We start from the raw sequence: 12,014 nt of genomic DNA, 5'->3' as shown, positions 1-12,014 counted from the left end.
GTGGCTAAGAAGCACTGCTGTAGAGTTAGAGCAAAAATGATGAAAAGTGTTTCTCTCGCTGTGAAAATGTATTTCAAGCAAGCTATAGGCTTTGTGGTAAAAATTTTCTCCATACATGGCACATGTGTGCCACGTCCAAAACAGCACTCCACTCGCTCAGAGAAGAGCGTTTTGGCACTTATGGAACACATTTAGTGTGATGTGCATTATTGCTTTGCACACACAACCATTGTTCGAAAATGCACTTTATTCGCTCTCAAAAACATAGTGAGGAAAGGATGATACGGCAGGTCAGAGTGAGCCAGCGGAAGGTGCCATGAGGCTCATTCCAAGTGTGCCTGACGCAGCTTCGCATCCCGTTCTATGTGCAACAGTTTCATGTGGCTAAGAAGCACTGCTGTAGAGTTAGAGCAAAAATGATGAAAAAGTGTTTCTCTCGCTGTGAAAATGTATTTCAAGCAAGCTATAGGCTTTGTGGTAAAACATTTTCTCCATATATGGCACATGTGTGCCACGTCCAAAAAAGCACTCCACTCGCTCAGGAAGAGCGTTTTGGCGCTTATGGAACACATTTAGTGTGATGTGCATTATGCTTTGCACACACAACCATTGTTCGAAAATGCACTTTATTCGCTCTCAAAAACATTGTGAGCAAAGGATGATACGGCAGGTCAGAGTGAGCCAGCGGAAGGTGCCAGGAGGCTCATTCCAAGTGTGCCTGACGCAGCTTCGCATCCCGTTCTATCTGCAACAGTTTCATGTGGCTAAGAAGCACTGCTGTAGAGTTAGAGCAAAAATGATGAAAAAGTGTTTCTCTCGCTGTGAAAATGTATTTCAAGCAAGCTATAGGCTTTGTGGTAAAACTTTTCCCCATATATGGCACATGTGTGCCACGTCCAAAAAAGCACTCCACTCGCTCAGAGAAGAGCGTTTTGGCACTTATGGAACACATTTAGTGTGATGTGCATTATTGCTTGGCACACACAACCATTGTTCGAAAATGCACTTTATTCGCTCTCAAAAACATTGTGAGCAAAGGATGATACGGCAGGTCAGAGTGAGCCAGCGGAAGGTGCCAGGAGGCTCATTCCAAGTGTGCCTGACGCAGCTTCGCATCCCGTTCTATCTGCAACAGTTTCATGTGGCTAAGAAGCACTGCTGTAGAGTTAGAGCAAAAATGCTGAAAACGTGTTTCTCTCGCTGTGATAATGTATTTCAAGCAAGCTATAGGCTTTGTGGTAAAACTTTTCCCCATATATGGCACATGTGTGCCACGTCCAAAAAAGCACTCCACTCGCTCAGAGAAGAGCGTTTTGGCACTTATGGAACACATTTAGTATGATGTGCATTATTGCTTGGCACACACAACCATTGTTCGAAAATGCACTTTATTCGCTCTCAAAAACACTGTGAGCAAAGGATGATACGGCAAGTCAGAGTGAGCCAGCGGAAGGTGCCAGGAGGCTCATTCCAAGTGTGCCTGACGCAGCTTCGCATCCCGTTCTATCTGCAACAGTTTCATGTGGCTAAGAAGCACTGCTGTAGAGTTAGAGCAAAAATGAGAAAAAGTGTTTCTCTCGCTGTGATAATGTATTTCAAGCAAGCTATAGGCTTTGTGGTAAAAAAAATTCTCCATACATGGCACATGTGTGCCACGTTCAAAACAGCACTCCACTCGCTCAGAGAAGAGCGTTTTGGCACTTATGGAACACATGTAGTGTGATGTGCATTATTGCTTGGCACACACAACCATTGTTCGAAAATGCACTTTATTCGCTCTCAAAAACACTGTGAGCAAAGGATGATACGGCAGGTCAGAGTGAGCCAGCGGAAGGTGCCAGGAGGCTCATTCCAAGTGTGCCTGACGCAGCTTCGCATCCCGTTCTATCTGCAACAGTTTCATGTGGCTAAGAAGCACTGCTGTAGAGTTGGAGCAAAAATGAGAAAAAGTGTTTCTCTCGCTGTGATAATGTATTTCAAGCAAGCTATAGGCTTTGTGGTAAAACTTTTCCCCATATATGGCACATGTGTGCCACGTCCAAAAAAGCACTCCACTCGCTCAGAGAAGAGCGTTTTGGCACTTATGGAACACATTTAGTGTGATGTGCATTATGCTTTGCACACACAACCATTGTTCGAAAATGCACTTTATTCGCTCTCAAAAACATTGTGAGCAAAGGATGATACGGCAGGTCAGAGTGAGCCAGCGGAAGGTGCCAGGAGGCTCATTCCAAGTGTGCCTGACGCAGCTTCGCATCCCGTTCTATCTGCAACAGTTTCATGTGGCTAAGAAGCACTGCTGTAGAGTTAGAGCAAAAATGAGAAAAAGTGTTTCTCTCGCTGTGATAATGTATTTCAAGCAAGCTATAGGCTTTGTGGGAAAAAAAAAATTCCATACATGGCACATGTGTGCCACGTCCAAAACAGCACTCCAGTCGCTCAGAGAAGAGCGTTTTGGCACTTATGGAACACATTTAGTGTGATGTGCATTATTGCTTGGCACACACAACCATTGTTCGAAAATGCACTTTATTCGCTCTCAAAAACATTGTGAGCAAAGCATGATACGGCAGGTCAGATTGAGCCAGCGGAAGGTGCCAGGAGGCTCATTCCAAGTGTGCCTGACGCAGCTTCGCATCCCGTTCTATCTGCAACAGTTTCATGTGGCTAAGAAGCACTGCTGTAGAGTTAGAGCAAAAATGATGAAAACGTGTTTCTCTCGCTGTGATAATGTATTTCAAGCAAGCTATAGGCTTTGTGGTAAAACTTTTCCCCATATATGGCACATGTGTGCCACGTCCAAAAAAGCACTCCACTCGCTCAGAGAAGAGCGTTTTGGCGCTTATGGAACACATTTAGTGTGATGTGCATTATTGCTTGGCACACACAACCATTGTTCGAAAATGCACTTTATTCGCTCTCAAAAACACTGTGAGCAAAGGATGATACGGCAGGTCAGAGTGAGCCAGCGGAAGGTGCCAGGAGGCTCATTCCAAGTGTGCCTGACGCAGCTTCGCATCCCGTTCTATCTGCAACAGTTTCATGTGGCTAAGAAGCACTGCTGTAGAGTTAGAGCAAAAATGATGAAAAAGTGTTTCTCTCGCTGTGATAATGTATTTCAAGCAAGCTATAGGCTTTGTGGTAAAACTTTTCCCCATATATGGCACATGTGTGCCACGTCCAAAAAAGCACTCCACTCGCTCAGAGAAGAGCGTTTTGGCACTTATGGAACACATGTAGTGTGATGTGCATTATTGCTTGGCACACACAACCATTGTTCGAAAATGCACTTTATTCGCTCTCAAAAACATTGTGAGCAAAGGATGATACGGCAGGTCAGAGTGAGCCAGCGGAAGGTGCCAGGAGGCTCATTCCAAGTGTGCCTGACGCAGCTTCGCATCCCGTTCTATATGCAACAGTTTCATGTGGCTAAGAAGCACTGCTGTAGAGTTAGAGCAAAAATGATGAAAAGTGTTTCTCTCGCTGTGAAAATGTATTTCAAGCAAGCTATAGGCTTTGTGGTAAAAATTTTCTCCATACATGGCACATGTGTGCCACGTCCAAAACAGCACTCCACTCGCTCAGGAAGAGCGTTTTGGCGCTTATGGAACACATTTAGTGTGATGTGCATTATGCTTTGCACACACAACCATTGTTCGAAAATGCACTTTATTCGCTCTCAAAAACATTGTGAGCAAAGGATGATACGGCAGGTCAGAGTGAGCCAGCGGAAGGTGCCAGGAGGCTCATTCCAAGTGTGCCTGACGCAGCTTCGCATCCCGTTCTATCTGCAACAGTTTCATGTGGCTAAGAAGCACTGCTGTAGAGTTAGAGCAAAAATGATGAAAAAGTGTTTCTCTCGCTGTGAAAATGTATTTCAAGCAAGCTATAGGCTTTGTGGTAAAACTTTTCCCCATATATGGCACATGTGTGCCACGTCCAAAAAAGCACTCCACTCGCTCAGAGAAGAGCGTTTTGGCACTTATGGAACACATTTAGTGTGATGTGCATTATTGCTTGGCACACACAACCATTGTTCGAAAATGCACTTTATTCGCTCTCAAAAACATTGTGAGCAAAGGATGATACGGCAGGTCAGAGTGAGCCAGCGGAAGGTGCCAGGAGGCTCATTCCAAGTGTGCCTGACGCAGCTTCGCATCCCGTTCTATCTGCAACAGTTTCATGTGGCTAAGAAGCACTGCTGTAGAGTTAGAGCAAAAATGCTGAAAACGTGTTTCTCTCGCTGTGATAATGTATTTCAAGCAAGCTATAGGCTTTGTGGTAAAACTTTTCCCCATATATGGCACATGTGTGCCACGTCCAAAAAAGCACTCCACTCGCTCAGAGAAGAGCGTTTTGGCACTTATGGAACACATTTAGTATGATGTGCATTATTGCTTGGCACACACAACCATTGTTCGAAAATGCACTTTATTCGCTCTCAAAAACACTGTGAGCAAAGGATGATACGGCAGGTCAGAGTGAGCCAGCGGAAGGTGCCAGGAGGCTCATTCCAAGTGTGCCTGACGCAGCTTCGCATCCCGTTCTATCTGCAACAGTTTCATGTGGCTAAGAAGCACTGCTGTAGAGTTAGAGCAAAAATGAGAAAAAGTGTTTCTCTCGCTGTGATAATGTATTTCAAGCAAGCTATAGGCTTTGTGGTAAAAAAAATTCTCCATACATGGCACATGTGTGCCACGTTCAAAACAGCACTCCACTCGCTCAGAGAAGAGCGTTTTGGCACTTATGGAACACATGTAGTGTGATGTGCATTATTGCTTGGCACACACAACCATTGTTCGAAAATGCACTTTATTCGCTCTCAAAAACACTGTGAGCAAAGGATGATACGGCAGGTCAGAGTGAGCCAGCGGAAGGTGCCAGGAGGCTCATTCCAAGTGTGCCTGACGCAGCTTCGCATCCCGTTCTATCTGCAACAGTTTCATGTGGCTAAGAAGCACTGCTGTAGAGTTAGAGCAAAAATGATGAAAAAGTGTTTCTCTCGCTGTGAAAATGTATTTCAAGCAAGCTATAGGCTTTGTGGTAAAAAAAATTCTCCATACATGGCACATGTGTGCCACGTCCAAAACAGCACTCCACTCGCTCAGAGAAGAGCGTTTGGCACTTATGGAACACATTTAGTGTGATGTGCATTATTGCTTTGCACACACAACCATTGTTCGAAAATGCACTTTATTCGCTCTCAAAAACATTGTGAGCAAAGGATGATACGGCAGGTCAGAGTGAGCCAGCGGAAGGTGCCAGGAGGCTCATTCCAAGTGTGCCTGACGCAGCTTCGCATCCCGTTCTATCTGCAACAGTTTCATGTGGCTAAGAAGCACTGCTGTAGAGTTAGAGCAAAAATGATGAAAAAGTGTTTCTCTCGCTGTGATAATGTATTTCAAGCAAGCTATAGGCTTTGTGGTAAAACTTTTCCCCATATATGGCACATGTGTGCCACGTCCAAAAAAGCACTCCACTCGCTCAGAGAAGAGCGTTTTGGCACTTATGGAACACATTTAGTATGATGTGCATTATTCCTTGGCACACACAACCATTGTTCGAAAATGCACTTTATTCGCTCTCAAAAACACTGTGAGCAAAGGATGATACGGCAGGTCCGAGTGAGCCAGCGGAAGGTGCCAGGAGGCTCATTCCAAGTGTGCCTGACGCAGCTTCGCATCCCGTTCTATCTGCAACAGTTTCATGTGGCTAAGAAGCACTGCTGTAGAGTTAGAGCAAAAATGATGAAAACGTGTTTCTCTCGCTGTGATAATGTATTTCAAGCAAGCTATAGGCTTTGTGGTAAAACTTTTCCCCATATATGGCACATGTGTGCCACGTCCAAAAAAGCACTCCACTCGCTCAGAGAAGAGCGTTTTGGCACTTATGGAACACATTTAGTGTGATGTGCATTATTGCTTTGCACACACAACCATTGTTCGAAAATGCACTTTATTCGCTCTCAAAAACATAGTGAGGAAAGGATGATACGGCAGGTCAGAGTGAGCCAGCGGAAGGTGCCATGAGGCTCATTCCAAGTGTGCCTGACGCAGCTTCGCATCCCGTTCTATGTGCAACAGTTTCATGTGGCTAAGAAGCACTGCTGTAGAGTTAGAGCAAAAATGATGAAAAAGTGTTTCTCTCGCTGTGAAAATGTATTTCAAGCAAGCTATAGGCTTTGTGGTAAAACATTTTCTCCATATATGGCACATGTGTGCCACGTCCAAAAAAGCACTCCACTCGCTCAGGAAGAGCGTTTTGGCGCTTATGGAACACATTTAGTGTGATGTGCATTATGCTTTGCACACACAACCATTGTTCGAAAATGCACTTTATTCGCTCTCAAAAACATTGTGAGCAAAGGATGATACGGCAGGTCAGAGTGAGCCAGCGGAAGGTGCCAGGAGGCTCATTCCAAGTGTGCCTGACGCAGCTTCGCATCCCGTTCTATCTGCAACAGTTTCATGTGGCTAAGAAGCACTGCTGTAGAGTTAGAGCAAAAATGATGAAAAAGTGTTTCTCTCGCTGTGAAAATGTATTTCAAGCAAGCTATAGGCTTTGTGGTAAAACTTTTCCCCATATATGGCACATGTGTGCCACGTCCAAAAAAGCACTCCACTCGCTCAGAGAAGAGCGTTTTGGCACTTATGGAACACATTTAGTGTGATGTGCATTATTGCTTGGCACACACAACCATTGTTCGAAAATGCACTTTATTCGCTCTCAAAAACATTGTGAGCAAAGGATGATACGGCAGGTCAGAGTGAGCCAGCGGAAGGTGCCAGGAGGCTCATTCCAAGTGTGCCTGACGCAGCTTCGCATCCCGTTCTATCTGCAACAGTTTCATGTGGCTAAGAAGCACTGCTGTAGAGTTAGAGCAAAAATGCTGAAAACGTGTTTCTCTCGCTGTGATAATGTATTTCAAGCAAGCTATAGGCTTTGTGGTAAAACTTTTCCCCATATATGGCACATGTGTGCCACGTCCAAAAAAGCACTCCACTCGCTCAGAGAAGAGCGTTTTGGCACTTATGGAACACATTTAGTATGATGTGCATTATTGCTTGGCACACACAACCATTGTTCGAAAATGCACTTTATTCGCTCTCAAAAACACTGTGAGCAAAGGATGATACGGCAAGTCAGAGTGAGCCAGCGGAAGGTGCCAGGAGGCTCATTCCAAGTGTGCCTGACGCAGCTTCGCATCCCGTTCTATCTGCAACAGTTTCATGTGGCTAAGAAGCACTGCTGTAGAGTTAGAGCAAAAATGAGAAAAAGTGTTTCTCTCGCTGTGATAATGTATTTCAAGCAAGCTATAGGCTTTGTGGTAAAAAAAATTCTCCATACATGGCACATGTGTGCCACGTTCAAAACAGCACTCCACTCGCTCAGAGAAGAGCGTTTTGGCACTTATGGAACACATGTAGTGTGATGTGCATTATTGCTTGGCACACACAACCATTGTTCGAAAATGCACTTTATTCGCTCTCAAAAACACTGTGAGCAAAGGATGATACGGCAGGTCAGAGTGAGCCAGCGGAAGGTGCCAGGAGGCTCATTCCAAGTGTGCCTGACGCAGCTTCGCATCCCGTTCTATCTGCAACAGTTTCATGTGGCTAAGAAGCACTGCTGTAGAGTTGGAGCAAAAATGAGAAAAAGTGTTTCTCTCGCTGTGATAATGTATTTCAAGCAAGCTATAGGCTTTGTGGTAAAACTTTTCCCCATATATGGCACATGTGTGCCACGTCCAAAAAAGCACTCCACTCGCTCAGAGAAGAGCGTTTTGGCACTTATGGAACACATTTAGTGTGATGTGCATTATGCTTTGCACACACAACCATTGTTCGAAAATGCACTTTATTCGCTCTCAAAAACATTGTGAGCAAAGGATGATACGGCAGGTCAGAGTGAGCCAGCGGAAGGTGCCAGGAGGCTCATTCCAAGTGTGCCTGACGCAGCTTCGCATCCCGTTCTATCTGCAACAGTTTCATGTGGCTAAGAAGCACTGCTGTAGAGTTAGAGCAAAAATGAGAAAAAGTGTTTCTCTCGCTGTGATAATGTATTTCAAGCAAGCTATAGGCTTTGTGGGAAAAAAAAAATTCCATACATGGCACATGTGTGCCACGTCCAAAACAGCACTCCAGTCGCTCAGAGAAGAGCGTTTTGGCACTTATGGAACACATTTAGTGTGATGTGCATTATTGCTTGGCACACACAACCATTGTTCGAAAATGCACTTTATTCGCTCTCAAAAACATTGTGAGCAAAGCATGATACGGCAGGTCAGATTGAGCCAGCGGAAGGTGCCAGGAGGCTCATTCCAAGTGTGCCTGACGCAGCTTCGCATCCCGTTCTATCTGCAACAGTTTCATGTGGCTAAGAAGCACTGCTGTAGAGTTAGAGCAAAAATGATGAAAACGTGTTTCTCTCGCTGTGATAATGTATTTCAAGCAAGCTATAGGCTTTGTGGTAAAACTTTTCCCCATATATGGCACATGTGTGCCACGTCCAAAAAAGCACTCCACTCGCTCAGAGAAGAGCGTTTTGGCGCTTATGGAACACATTTAGTGTGATGTGCATTATTGCTTGGCACACACAACCATTGTTCGAAAATGCACTTTATTCGCTCTCAAAAACACTGTGAGCAAAGGATGATACGGCAGGTCAGAGTGAGCCAGCGGAAGGTGCCAGGAGGCTCATTCCAAGTGTGCCTGACGCAGCTTCGCATCCCGTTCTATCTGCAACAGTTTCATGTGGCTAAGAAGCACTGCTGTAGAGTTAGAGCAAAAATGATGAAAAAGTGTTTCTCTCGCTGTGATAATGTATTTCAAGCAAGCTATAGGCTTTGTGGTAAAACTTTTCCCCATATATGGCACATGTGTGCCACGTCCAAAAAAGCACTCCACTCGCTCAGAGAAGAGCGTTTTGGCACTTATGGAACACATGTAGTGTGATGTGCATTATTGCTTGGCACACACAACCATTGTTCGAAAATGCACTTTATTCGCTCTCAAAAACATTGTGAGCAAAGGATGATACGGCAGGTCAGAGTGAGCCAGCGGAAGGTGCCAGGAGGCTCATTCCAAGTGTGCCTGACGCAGCTTCGCATCCCGTTCTATATGCAACAGTTTCATGTGGCTAAGAAGCACTGCTGTAGAGTTAGAGCAAAAATGATGAAAAGTGTTTCTCTCGCTGTGAAAATGTATTTCAAGCAAGCTATAGGCTTTGTGGTAAAAATTTTCTCCATACATGGCACATGTGTGCCACGTCCAAAACAGCACTCCACTCGCTCAGAGAAGAGCGTTTTGGCACTTATGGAACACATTTAGTGTGATGTGCATTATTGCTTTGCACACACAACCATTGTTCGAAAATGCACTTTATTCGCTCTCAAAAACATAGTGAGGAAAGGATGATACGGCAGGTCAGAGTGAGCCAGCGGAAGGTGCCATGAGGCTCATTCCAAGTGTGCCTGACGCAGCTTCGCATCCCGTTCTATGTGCAACAGTTTCATGTGGCTAAGAAGCACTGCTGTAGAGTTAGAGCAAAAATGATGAAAAAGTGTTTCTCTCGCTGTGAAAATGTATTTCAAGCAAGCTATAGGCTTTGTGGTAAAACATTTTCTCCATATATGGCACATGTGTGCCACGTCCAAAAAAGCACTCCACTCGCTCAGGAAGAGCGTTTTGGCGCTTATGGAACACATTTAGTGTGATGTGCATTATGCTTTGCACACACAACCATTGTTCGAAAATGCACTTTATTCGCTCTCAAAAACATTGTGAGCAAAGGATGATACGGCAGGTCAGAGTGAGCCAGCGGAAGGTGCCAGGAGGCTCATTCCAAGTGTGCCTGACGCAGCTTCGCATCCCGTTCTATCTGCAACAGTTTCATGTGGCTAAGAAGCACTGCTGTAGAGTTAGAGCAAAAATGATGAAAAAGTGTTTCTCTCGCTGTGAAAATGTATTTCAAGCAAGCTATAGGCTTTGTGGTAAAACTTTTCCCCATATATGGCACATGTGTGCCACGTCCAAAAAAGCACTCCACTCGCTCAGAGAAGAGCGTTTTGGCACTTATGGAACACATTTAGTGTGATGTGCATTATTGCTTGGCACACACAACCATTGTTCGAAAATGCACTTTATTCGCTCTCAAAAACATTGTGAGCAAAGGATGATACGGCAGGTCAGAGTGAGCCAGCGGAAGGTGCCAGGAGGCTCATTCCAAGTGTGCCTGACGCAGCTTCGCATCCCGTTCTATCTGCAACAGTTTCATGTGGCTAAGAAGCACTGCTGTAGAGTTAGAGCAAAAATGCTGAAAACGTGTTTCTCTCGCTGTGATAATGTATTTCAAGCAAGCTATAGGCTTTGTGGTAAAACTTTTCCCCATATATGGCACATGTGTGCCACGTCCAAAAAAGCACTCCACTCGCTCAGAGAAGAGCGTTTTGGCACTTATGGAACACATTTAGTATGATGTGCATTATTGCTTGGCACACACAACCATTGTTCGAAAATGCACTTTATTCGCTCTCAAAAACACTGTGAGCAAAGGATGATACGGCAGGTCAGAGTGAGCCAGCGGAAGGTGCCAGGAGGCTCATTCCAAGTGTGCCTGACGCAGCTTCGCATCCCGTTCTATCTGCAACAGTTTCATGTGGCTAAGAAGCACTGCTGTAGAGTTAGAGCAAAAATGAGAAAAAGTGTTTCTCTCGCTGTGATAATGTATTTCAAGCAAGCTATAGGCTTTGTGGTAAAAAAAATTCTCCATACATGGCACATGTGTGCCACGTTCAAAACAGCACTCCACTCGCTCAGAGAAGAGCGTTTTGGCACTTATGGAACACATGTAGTGTGATGTGCATTATTGCTTGGCACACACAACCATTGTTCGAAAATGCACTTTATTCGCTCTCAAAAACACTGTGAGCAAAGGATGATACGGCAGGTCAGAGTGAGCCAGCGGAAGGTGCCAGGAGGCTCATTCCAAGTGTGCCTGACGCAGCTTCGCATCCCGTTCTATCTGCAACAGTTTCATGTGGCTAAGAAGCACTGCTGTAGAGTTAGAGCAAAAATGATGAAAAAGTGTTTCTCTCGCTGTGAAAATGTATTTCAAGCAAGCTATAGGCTTTGTGGTAAAAAAAATTCTCCATACATGGCACATGTGTGCCACGTCCAAAAAAGCACTCCACTCGCTCAGAGAAGAGCGTTTTGGCACTTATGGAACACATTTAGTATGATGTGCATTATTCCTTGGCACACACAACCATTGTTCGAAAATGCACTTTATTCGCTCTCAAAAACACTGTGAGCAAAGGATGATACGGCAGGTCCGAGTGAGCCAGCGGAAGGTGCCAGGAGGCTCATTCCAAGTGTGCCTGACGCAGCTTCGCATCCCGTTCTATCTGCAACAGTTTCATGTGGCTAAGAAGCACTGCTGTAGAGTTAGAGCAAAAATGATGAAAACGTGTTTCTCTCGCTGTGATAATGTATTTCAAGCAAGCTATAGGCTTTGTGGTAAAACTTTTCCCCATATATGGCACATGTGTGCCACGTCCAAAAAAGCACTCCACTCGCTCAGAGAAGAGCGTTTTGGCGCTTATGGAACACATTTAGTGTGATGTGCATTATGCTTTGCACACACAACCATTGTTCGAAAATGCACTTTATTCGCTCTCAAAAACATTGTGAGCAAAGGATGATACGGCAGGTCAGAGTGAGCCAGCGGAAGGTGCCAGGAGGCTCATTCCAAGTGTGCCTGACGCAGCTTCGCATCCCGTTCTATCTGCAACAGTTTCATGTGGCTAAGAAGCACTGCTGTAGAGTTAGAGCAAAAATGATGAAAAAGTGTTTCTCTCGCTGTGATAATGTATTTCAAGCAAGCTATAGGCTTTGTGGTAAAACTTTTCCCCATATATGGCACATGTGTGCCACGTCCAAAAAAGCACTCCACTCGCTCAGAGAAGAGCGTTTTGGCACTTATGGAACACATTTAGTATGATGTGCATTATTGCT

The sequence above is a fragment of the Doryrhamphus excisus genome, linkage group LG3 (assembly GCF_037039965.1).
Source record: "Doryrhamphus excisus strain RoL-2023G ecotype Guam linkage group LG3, RoL_Dexc_Guam_v1.1, whole genome shotgun sequence".
Taxonomy (NCBI): Eukaryota; Metazoa; Chordata; class Actinopteri; order Syngnathiformes; family Syngnathidae; genus Doryrhamphus; species Doryrhamphus excisus.
Note: the sequence above shows the minus strand (reverse complement) of the source record.